This window comes from Propithecus coquereli, unplaced genomic scaffold (genome assembly GCF_000956105.1).
Source record: "Propithecus coquereli isolate 6110/MARCELLA unplaced genomic scaffold, Pcoq_1.0 Scaffold132, whole genome shotgun sequence".
NCBI lineage: Eukaryota > Metazoa > Chordata > Mammalia > Primates > Indriidae > Propithecus > Propithecus coquereli.
The window spans coordinates 1,725,606-1,737,470 of NW_012137414.1; the positions used below are offsets into that span (position 1 = coordinate 1,725,606).

Below are 11,865 nucleotides of genomic sequence, written 5' to 3' on the forward strand. Positions count from 1 at the left end.
ATTCTCATTCTCCTTTTCAAGGTAGAATGGGGTGGGTTAAAGAGTTTTCTTTGCAGCCTTTTTGACCTAAAGCACAAGAATTCAGGAAAGCAGAGTGAACTGGAAGAGTTTTGGTGCCTTCTTTGTCAGTGTCCACCCTGTCAAAGACTTCAGTGTTAACTGAGAACTAAGGGAAGGCTGGAGATAATGGCAGAACAGCATCAGAGAGGAAAGAAAGGAAGGAGAGAAATTTGAAGTAGGGTAGGAAGCAGGATATTGGAGAGTTGGACAAATAAATTAATAGAACTGACAATGAATTCAACTATAGTAAATGTTATTTTGTATTAATTCAGTTTAGCAATTCCAAATATTTCATCAGGTCCATTTTACTTTTAGACAAATATCTGTGGCCATGGTAATAATTTAAGGTTTATTATGCAGAAGGTATGAAAATAAACTTCTAAATACATGAGACATTTCCTGGTGTTTTTATCTTTATATAATGGAAATATAAATCATTTCAAAAGGCTTTTTTTTACTTGGTAAATACTCAGTTACATTATCATTTGTCAATTGTTTTCACCCTAGTAGCCCAAATATCATGAGTAATTACCTTCACGAGTAAGGAAGTATATTTAAATCTCTCTTGGGAGTATTAATTATAATAAAAAATTGCTCGTTCAGACCAAAGATTGTCCATCAAGACTCCAAGGTATCATTTACAATACAGTCCCACAGTCCACATAACACACATACATGCTGTTGTATACTGAGAAACACAAGACTTCTTCTTCCGTTTCCATGAAAATATGACTACTTAACTGAAGGCCCCGAAACAATTTACTTCTTAAAAGATGGAACAGCAAATCCCAAATTTCATAGTAATTTTTCTAGAACTTCCAGCTAGAGACAATTAATTAGATAGGTAAACCTGACCAAATCGCCTGATGGGGGATGAGTGCCAGACATTTAGCATTTTTTTTTCCCTGATTTCTGCAGCTGGTCTTCCAGTTGAACTCTATCCAGATGTGAAGCCTCTCTCTTGGGCAGGGATAAGGGCCAGGATGGCAGACTCAGCAGTGTATCAGAGATGCAACAGCAGAGACCAGTGGGAGAAAAAATGACCATAGCAAGATGTTCCTGCTGTTTCACTAACATCTCTGATACTGCCTGGGAATCTGTGAAAGGCTTTTAGTCTCTAGCCTCACAGGAGATTATGCTGGATCCCATAATAGCTGCTGTATTTTCTGCAAACCATGAACTGGGTCCAAAACCTTCATATCAAATTAAAGAGAAGAAAACAGGGTCAGCTGTCAAATACTCCACTTGCTGGAGAAGTGTATGTGTATACCTCCAAGCTCTGATAAAGCAAATTCAAACCCCTATAAATAGTTGCTATTTTATTTTAATAATTTAATTTGAGGTATTATTCAGGACAAGAATAAACAAAATATTTGATCTTTGAAGTATCTTGGGCATGCTGAAACAGGAGGCAAAGTTACTGAAAACATCTGAATCTCAGACAGGTCACTATCAGCTATTAGGAATCTTTACAGATAAGCAGACTTCTGCTCAATTGTTACCTCTGGCTAGAAAATGGACACATCTGAAAAGAAAAAAAAATGAGATTATCTTGAGCCAAGGACACTGAAAGCTTTCAAGATAACCAACAGAACTGAAAGGTTTCTTTGTAACAAAAATGTTCATTTTCATAAAATGTTTATCAGTCAGCACATAAACTTATGCAGAGTTTGGTAGAAAGAATACATGCTCTAGAATCAAACAAGCATGGGTCTGAGTTCCAGCTCTGCAATTTACCAGCTATATCACCTCCTCAGGGAAGTTACTGAAGAAAACTGGAGGTTAGTGTTGTTATCTGTGCAACAGGGATAATGTTATCATTAGCACAGGGTAGCTATGAGGATTAAATGCAAATGCACATTGCCCACCAAGCCCAGTGCCCAAATATAATCAACATTAGCTCTGTCTGCTCCAACCCAAAGCGTACACAGTATGGTTCTGTAATTAAGGAGAAGACTGCGTCAGATAAACATATGAAAGAAAGTTCAGGGTGACTGAACATATATGTTCTGTAGATCTAAAGATGAAAATCACATATTTAATATTAACCTTCACTAAAGTCTAACTTTCCCTTGATTAAGCTAGTTGGAAGCAAATGGGGAGGGGATCCCTAAAGTTGTAAAAATTCACATCACACACTGATTTAAAATTATATATATGTATACGCTTGCATTCTTCCAGTGTTCATAAAAAGACACCACTACAAAACTTAACATGGTAATGGTGCATTTATAATTTAACACTGCAAAATTAAACTCTCATCTCAAAAACCCTTTATTGATCAAAATGTTTCTTTCTTCTTACATATGTTCTCATATATTATTGCAAATCATTCCTAAAGCAAAGAAAAAAGTAATTCCTCTTATCCTTCCAAAGTGAAAAAGTGTGCAAAGGAAGCTCAGTTTGTCAAATCGGGTTTTTTTTCCCCCATTCATTCTTGTTCTCTTACAAACCAGAAGTAAATATATTACATGCCAAAATTACTGTCTGACTGACAAACGTCACTGAAGAACACATCGAACTGACAAGCCCTGTCTGGACCAAAGGTGACAAGTTTTCTTAAAGAATTTAAATAAGTTACGTTTCAGTAAAGACAAAAACGCTTTATATTTTAACGCATCAACAGTACGAACTTCTGATTTTATATGCAGCTTACTTTATACCGCACCTTGCCCCTACACCTCAAATCCTGTTTTTATGCATTTTATGAGCTGGCACACGGTAGTAAACTATAGAACTCCAACTGGGAATAACTCTAATTTGTTGCTGGACCTCAAAGGACTTATGTGATCTTCTTAAACGAACGTAGACAATGTTTCCTCCTCACTCAACACCTACCAACATCATCTGCAAACCTCTTCTACAACAATTCTTACTATATTACTACTAACCTCCACATCTCTCAACACCCTCAACAGCCCCAACCTTGGTGCTGCTAGTCCTCATCCCGAAACACCTTGCTGGAGCTTAAAGCCCGTCCACAGAGGCTCACTCTTCGCAATGAGTGAGTCCGGCGAGGAAGGGCATCATCCTCTCCGTTCGCGGGGAGCGAAGGCCAACCAAGACGCCACCCCACCCCGGCCACTCCCTCTCCCCTCGGCCTCCCAGGGCGTCCGGGGCGGGCGCGGACGTGCCAGGCCCTGCGCAGACCTCCAACAGCTCCGCAGTTCTCGGTGTCCGCCGCAGCCCCAGGCCGAGCCGAACCCCCGGAACACCCGCAGTCGCTCACACGCCCACAGTCCCAGGCGCAGCGTCACCAGGACGGTCCCGCGGGCGCCCCCGACGCCCCGGCCCGGGCAGGTGCCGGTTCTCCTCGCGGACACTCACCCAGCGGCCACTGCTCTCCGTCCGCCGCAGCCACCTTGTCCTCACTCCCGTCGCCTGCTCCCGCGGGGGGTCCGGGCCGGCGCCGCTTCCCCGCCCGACCCCCCTCGGGTGCGCGCAGCGCAGGGCCGGAATCCGGTGTGAGCCGCCGCCGCCGCCGCCGCCCCCTTCCCTCCCTCCTCCCTCAGTGCGTCCCTCCCACCGAACCCGCCTCGTATTTCCTGGATCCGGTCTCGGTGAGAGCTTGGCAAGCAAACTTGTCCGGCGCCGGCGCTCGCCAGGCACAAAGATGGCGCCGCCGGGGACTGCCTAGGGCGATCTCGCGAGGCTTCCCCCACAGGAACAGGAGGGCGGGGGCTCACAGGAAAGGTGATAAAGTAGGGTAGTCTGAGCAAACGCTCCCATATCGGAAATGGGCAGTACCCGTTACGAGAAATGTTGCTGCGCCTGCGCTCGCAGGGGATAACGCATGCCCAGAACAGCTCCTCAAGTAGGACCCAGTTCACCAGGTTTTACCTGTTTCCTCTAAAGAAGTGGGGCGGAGGAGTCGGGAGTGAAACCCTGTGAAGGGCTTGGCAGGACCGGGTGTCAAAGTGATAGGCGTCCCTTAAGGCTTGGTCATCCCGCAGGAGCCCTAAAGGCCAACACGCTTTTGCGTCCTCGGGAGTTCTCCAACCCTTTGCTTGTCCCTATCTGCGCTGTCACCAAGTTTTGTTTGCAAAGCCTCAGCTGCCCCTTCTTAATCCTGTTGTTGGTTCACATTATTGGTCAAGAGGTTGCTGTATGTTTGCAGCTGGGCTCACAGCTGGCAGCCACAATCCTCGTTTCTCACGTTACCATCTTAACTTTCGCTTTCATTTTGGTGCTACATGAGCTTTCCAAATCTCATACTAATAAATTCCCTTTCCTGTTTTATTTTTCTTCGCTCATTCATTTATTCATTCAAACGTGTGTAGTTCAATTTCCTATGTGCCAGATACTGAGGAAACAGATATGCTCTTAACTCAGGGAAGCTACTGTCCTGGAATGGAGATGGATGCGAAAAAACAACGATGACAGTTTAGCACAGTAAGTTCTATGATAGAAATGAGTAAACAGAGGAGTGACAAATATGGGGAGGAAGATGTCAAGAAATACTTCAAAGAAGAAATTCTTGAAAGGTGCCTCACACACATAGAATGTAGTCCAGTGAATCAGGATGATGTCTGGAAACAAACCACTCCCATTATTTCAACCAAGAGAATTAATATAAAGAATTGATTATTAAACCATTGAAAAAGCCAAAAGAGAACTCTTAATGTATCACAGAGGTAGTGACTGCAGGAAGCAGTAACTATGCCTAAAGCTAGGAAGAGGAAGGGTAGAGGTTGGGATTATTGAGACAAACAATTATTTAGATAAGCTATTTAGACATTTAGAGGGGGGTCTTTGTGGAAGTAAAACTCAGAACTCTGAGAAGGGAGTAGCATCCACTGATGCTGGTGTCTCTGAGAGGGGCTCAAAGTGCTTCATCTGCAAGTGTAGGGAAACTGCAAACTGGATCCCAACTGCTGCTATGGAAAGAAAGTGTCCCCTGTCCCTGTGGGAGTTTCCTATCTCCTTCCAGCCTGGGGATAAGAATGAGACACATGGATTACAGCTAAACTTGACCCACATCTTGAAGCAGAGCAGATCCAGTGTCAAGAGCCACTCATTTTGGAAGCTGGATGTGGTCTGAAAGGGGGCCATTCACTCCTGTCACACACCCCACATAGTGGGCACCATTGTGCTAAAGCATTTGTAGAAAGTCTGCTTCAGGTTCAGGGTCTTGTACCAAGCAGAGCAGCTCCAGCCAACTTGCAAACCCATGAGTGGGAAATAAATGAGTATTGTAGTATGGTACTGAGACTTTTGTTTATTATATAGCAAAAGTAGACTAATACAGGAGCTCTGCTCCACAAAGTGAGCCATGGTTTGTTTCCCTCTGTCCTCTTGCTCCACCATCCCTAGAGTGTTGTCCTAGTCTATGTGGTCCAGAATGGCTCAGCACTGCATCACATTCCAGTTATCAGGAAGGAGAAGGCTACCCATTTCCTTTAAGGCCATGATCCAGAAGTTGTTAGCATTACTTATGTTAACAGTCCATCAGCCGGAACTTAATCACATTGTTACATCTACCTGCAAGGGAGACTGGGAAATGTGGCCTTATTCTGAGCAGTCCTATATCTAGCTAAAAATTCTCTGACGTTGGGAAAAAGTTTGGGAGGACAACCAGAAGCTCCATAAAATAATCAAAATTTAGAACTTGATTTGAAGTTATATCTTGTCTTCTCTCTCAGTTGGCTCCTGCCACCGGTGAGAAGCTTGGAGCCAAGGAAGCAGGTATAACCCTTCTCTATCTGTCCCTTAGGCTTCTACTTCTCCTACCCATCTTGCTAACCACAGCTTCTTCTCCTCCAGGGGTGAAGAGGGTAGGAGTGAAGGTGGGCAAGTTATTGCTTTACTGATCCTGTTGTAAGACGTTTTTGTCCTCTCTGGACATGGAAGATACCTAAAATTGGCTCTTTGGCTCATGATTTCTTTTGTGTGTTCTTCTTGGAAGAGTCAATAGTACATCCCAGGACACAAATGATGCTCTTTCCTCTGTCTGGCCTCTATCTCATCAGCCCTTGGTCTCTCTTACTTTTCAGTGCTGCCGTAAGTCCTCTCTTGCTTGTCAATGCCTTCTATGAGACTGGCATCCAAATGCTGGCTCTCATGGGGTGAGTATGATTCTTCAGGACACTCTTCTCTGCACAGTTCTTAGATATGGACTCAATCTTTTCTAATTTCTTCTCAGCCCCTGACTCTTGTGGAATACCCATAGCTTCTTACTGCCAAGATCCCCTTACCCTTTTGGTAGGGCCTTTGACAGGGCACAAACAAATGGCTCAAACTGTTTTGCTTTCTGTGACACTCACCTGATCCATGGGAAACTCACATATCCTTGCCATGCTGAACAACAGACACGCTGCCCTGTCATTGCTGCTCCAGCCAGTTTCCTGCCTTCAGAATTCTGATAAGAGGCAGGCAGCAGTGGTTCTATAGTAACACAGGCCGCCAAACTCCAAGGATACAAAGCAGGCTCTCTCTAAAAGTCTCTCTCCAGGTCGAACATACAGATAGCTACAGTTCAGTAACCAAGCATCTGGAGGGTGATACATCTTGAAAACATCCCTAACTCAGCTCTCGGGGGCCCTCTCACTCAGCTTCCCCCTTCCCAATGAGAGAGAAAATCTGAAACATTCCCTCAAAGATGATAATGGATAAACATTTCCTGTGTAGTCTTCTTTTATTTAGGCTGGAGAAAGTGTTTGAGTGATAGTCATAGAACTGGTTTTGCCACCTTTTGGTAAGTCCTGCAGGGAAGGGCCTAGAAGCTCTCTTTAGAATGTGATAGCACTTAGTATGCATTCTCTTCACCTGTTTCGGACACATCTTATGTACCATTTCAGATATTTTTAGCCTATTGTATTGCCTGTGGTATCAATAACCTATTGTCATATAACAAACCATTCCAAAACATAATAGTCTAAAATAATAATCATTTTATTTGCTCATTATGCAATGGGTCAACAATTTGGGGTGGGCTCAGCCGGGCAGTTCTTTTTCTGATCTCACATGGAGTCACTCATGGTGACAAGAATAGAGGCTATTCATGGGACCAACAACATCCAGTGTCATCCCCAACTCCAAAGGGTATGGTCTAAAAGCTAAAAAGTTAGCTTTTAGACCATTACATGAGCTTTTGGATCATTACATGAGGCTGTCTGCTTCTGAGTGATTATAGCAATGATAGAGAGCATGTGTAGTGGATACTGTGGTGCTCTACCAAGATCCCTGCTTCAGGGCAAGGCCCCAATCCCTAAGTTGTTAGGACTGTTGGTTCCTGACAGCTTGCATCTCTGTCTTTCACTGGGAATTGCCTTTCCTTGCAGAGAACTGCCTCACAAAGGTTACACACTCTCACAGTGGGTAGCCCACAGCCAATGACTGGCTGATATGGAGAAGCAAAGATTAGGCACCCTTGCCTTAATATGGAACAACTATGAAGGGCCATTGTAGCTTCAGAGCTCCATGTGAGATATGCTAAAGCCTTGGCTGCAAACACATCACAGGTCAGCTTCTCCCTCTGTCCAAGCCTATCTTCCTCATTTCCTTATGGGTGTATTTCCCAAGAGAATTTCTAAACCTTCCACACTGAGTTCTTCATCTCAAAATCTGTTTCCACAGAACCCAATCTAAGACTTACATATAGTGAACCTATGTATAGTGAAGTAAGTTGTTTTACTGTCTAGCATCTACTAACCCTTTTGCTAGCAATTGTCCCAGATAGCCTTCGGTGAGGATTGGAGAAGACTGCTCCTCCTTTTAAGTGTATGTGCTTCTCCTACGATTACTTCAACTCCAGTTCCAAAGGTGATCGTATTACTCAGTCCCGGCCAATCAGAGCCTCAGACTTCTCAGGCCACAGTAATTGGCTCAGGGATGGGCACATGACATGGTCAGAGACAATCAGATGCCATGGACTTTTGCTGCCCCATCTAGGCTAACACTCTCACTTTTTCCTGAGAAGATAGAAGATCTGGAGTTGCAACAGCCATCTCATGACTGCAGTGGGAACTCTGTCTAAAGAATGGTACCAAGCCAAAAGAAGTGAACTGAGAGATAAAGTGAGAGAGAAAGGAACTAGGTTTAGGGGACATCATCTGAACCCCCGCATCATGCAGTACCTAAAACCAGCCCTATCTCCTATGCTATTAAGTTACATAAACTAATACATGTTTCTTTTGCATAAGCTAGTTTGGGATACATTTTCTGTCACTTGCTAACAAAAGATTCTAAGCTTGATATATCATGAATGAATGAGCTTAAGAAATACACGGTTTGAGCACTCAAGATCATGATTGAGTATAGGGAAGGCAAAGTGACCAAAAATATTTATATTCTGTGTTAATAAAATGAATCCAATTTTTCCCTAGTGCTTAGTACTCAACATATAATAAGGACTCATGTCATAAGTGTTCAATAACATCTGTTAAATTAATTGTAATTCTACAAAAGGAAACAAACCTGAAGAACCTAAGATGACACAATGAATTTGGACAGAAGCAGTATTTAAACCCTTTTCCACCAAAAGTAAGTGATGTACGTATCATTGTTATTTACAATATGTTGTGGCTGAGAGTGTTCTTTGCTCCTGGGAAGGCTATGGACAACCCCTCAACACACATAAAAAAATGGTTTGCTTTAGCAGCTTTCTTTTCCAGATGGTCTTGAGGACTTTCTGAACCACAGAGTTTCCTTTTCATAGTAAACAGGTAATAGTAAAAAGAGATATTTGACAGATGAAAATTGAGGTTAAGATAATTGCTCAAGGTAATAGGTAACTGGTTCAGCCAAGATGGAAATTCAGCTCTGCCCTTCCCAAATGCAGCGATCTCTCTGCCAGGAACACCAGAAACAGTGAGTGTCATTTACTCATAGCCTTAGGAATTCATTTGTTGTTCAACATGCATTTCTTTTCTTTTTTTTTTTTTTTTTGAGACAGAGTCTCACTGTGTTGCCCGGGCTAGGGAGAGTGCCGTGGCATCATCCTAGCTCACAGCAACCTCAAACTCCTGGGCTCAAGCGATCCTCCTGCCTCAGCCTCCCGAGTAGCTGGGACTACAGGCATGCGCCACCATGCCCGGCTAATTTTTTCTATATATATTTTTTTAGTTGTCCAATTAATTTCTTTCTAATTTTAGTAGAGACGGGGTCTCGCTCTTGCTCAGGCTGGTTTCGAACTCCTGAGCTCAAACAATCCGCCCGCCTCGGCCTCCCAGAGTGCTAGGATTACAGGCGTGAGCCACCGTGCCCGGCCTCAACATGCATTTCTTGAGCCACGCTCCGAGGATGCAGAGATGAATAGGACAAAGTCCCTGGCTTCATGATATTTCTAGTTTATTGGAGAGAATGTCACATAAACAAATAAGCATAATGAAATGTAGCAAATGAAGCTATAGCACATGCCTTTGGCATTCTAAAAGCTATGAGTCTGTAGAAAGTGTTTGGGAAATTAGGGATTGGGAAAGGAGATATGGGAAGGAGAGAGTTGTCTGTGGAGGTTGTCCGGAAGGAGGTCATGTGTAAACTCGTAATAAAAATGAGTAAATATATGTCCAGTTGTTATAAATAAGACAATAAACATTAAAAATGAAAGTTTTTACAACTTCAGGCTTTAGTGAACTTAATAGCATAGGAGATTATTTCAATTTTACCAGGGAGAGATTATGGCATATGTAAAGAATTTTTTAAAATTTCTCCTTTCTGTACTTAAAAAGATCATTTGTTTACTCCTAACTCTCATGCTCTCAATCAGGGAGTGATGACATCACAAGAACTCTTTCTAAACTTCTTATTCTACAATCTTTTGACCCCTTCTCATGAGCTCAGAGATGTGGGAGGGAACAGTTGGGAGATGGTAAATCATGGTGCATGAGAACGAATCCTCTTTATGTTTCTTGGACAGGGATAGTCTTGGGGTTACTGATAAATTGCATGCATAGATCTTTCAAACTAGAATGGGTCGAAAACTGTTTGAAACCCATAATATGGTTCATATGTATAAGGTCCAAAAGATGGGCTGAGGAATAATAGTGGAAAATACTTCATTTAGCATATTGGTTAGAAAATTGTAAATGAAGCATATTCATTTATAGTCAAAAGTAGGGTGATAATTATTTAAAATATTACATTAAATTGTCATTCTACCATTGTAACATCATTACTTTCCTTTTTATTTATTCATTCACTCAACAAATATGTAAGCAGGCTCTGTGATGCTAGGCCTTATGCTAGAAGCTGGAGTCACAGCAGTGAACAAAGAGCTGTGGTCATCATTCCCATTTAGAGGGGATGAATACATAAGCAAGTACAATAAAGTGTGATACGGGAAGGCACAGGGAGCACCTAGTAGAGATACCTAATTTGGACTGGGGGGCTCAGGAAAGGCTTCACAGAGAAAATGGCATGTAAGTTGAAGGAAGTGACAGAATCATTCACTTCTACAACTGCAATAATACTTGTATCAGTTAGGGTAGGCTAATAAGATTCCCAAAATTCAGTGACTTAAAGAACATGTTTATTTCTCTCTACTGTAATAGCCTAGGTCAGTTATTCTAGGTTGGCAGGTAGCTCTCCTCCACATGGTGATCTAGGGACCTGGGTTCTTCCTGCTTTGTGCCTCTGTAACTTCTATGGCCTGGTTGCCTCCAAGATTGAGGCTGTGTTACCACAACCGGATATCAACTAGTAAAAGACAAAAAATGTGGAGGAGGCATCTGGCCAGGGAGTGTCACACATTCCTTCTACTCATATTTCATTGACTAGAATTTAATCATATGACTACATCTAATTTCATATGCCTAGGAAGCAGGTTAGAATGGATTCTGGTGAACAGTTAGCAGAGTGCATCACTATAGTGCATGTAAAATCTTTTTCTAGGTTTCTACCTTGCTTGTCATTATGTCAAGTATTTTCCATGTTTCTTTATAGTCTTTATTAATGTGGTAGATTTTATTACTGTTCAACAAATTTGCTGTCCCTCTACTCTGGGCCCTAAGTGGGCCTCCCTGGAGGAGGTGTATCTGCCCCATTGATACCAGGCTTGGTCATGTGACTTGTTTTGGCCAGTGGAATTTGAGCAGAAATGCCATATCCCACATCTGAGAATAAGCTTTAAGATCCATTATATTACTCCGTCCTTACTTTTTTTCCACTGCCATGAGACCAACATGAGGGTTTGTCCTTCCAACTGGGTCCTCGGTTGACGCAGGTCATAGCTAACCTGTGAAGGATAGATAATGTGAATGAGAAATAAATCTGTGATAAATCAGTGAGATTTGGGGATCATCTGTTACTGCAGCATAATTTAGCAAAAGCTTACTGAAGCAATAGTTGTAATGTCTGCATTCTTCCATTGTGTTATGCACTCTGATTTTTTAGTCCATTCTCTAATATTGGACATTTAGGTGGTTTCCTATTTTCTACTATTATATATAATGCTGAAATGAACACCTTTATGCAAATATTTTTGTTCATTTGTTTCTTTTAAATTATTTTCCTAGGATACATTTTTTTTCAGGTTAGAAAACTGTGTCAACCTAGATGATCATCATTATTGCTCTAGTTCCTATGAGGGACTTATTGTCTGTGTATTAAGTCAGGGTACAGCAATAAACACAGAAACCACTCTAATACTTTCAACAGAGGAAAAATAAAACAGGAAATTGACTTCATAAGTGACGGAGAAACTGAGAAGTCAGTGGTGAAATAACCCTAAAATTGGCAACAGCAGAAAGATGCTGCCACCCCTCAGGAACAATCTGAAGGGAAGTAGAACCCGGGCTGTGTCTGCCTGGTCAGAATTGTCCAGTAGTAGCTGGGATCATAGAGGGAGGTTTGGTCTGGCACAAGCTA

General features: G+C 42.5%; 1 protein-coding gene across 1 annotated transcript in view; it reads right to left on the reverse strand.

Moving 5' to 3' along the window:
• Positions 1-3,523, reverse strand: part of TAB3 (TGF-beta activated kinase 1/MAP3K7 binding protein 3) — a 68,524-nt gene extending 65,001 nt beyond the window's left edge. Inside the window, exon 1 of the mRNA XM_012638703.1 lies at positions 3,388-3,523. The gene's annotated coding sequence lies outside the window, so the exon portion shown is untranslated. The remainder of the gene's footprint in view (positions 1-3,387) is intronic.
• Between the last annotated feature and the right edge of the window lie 8,342 nt (positions 3,524-11,865).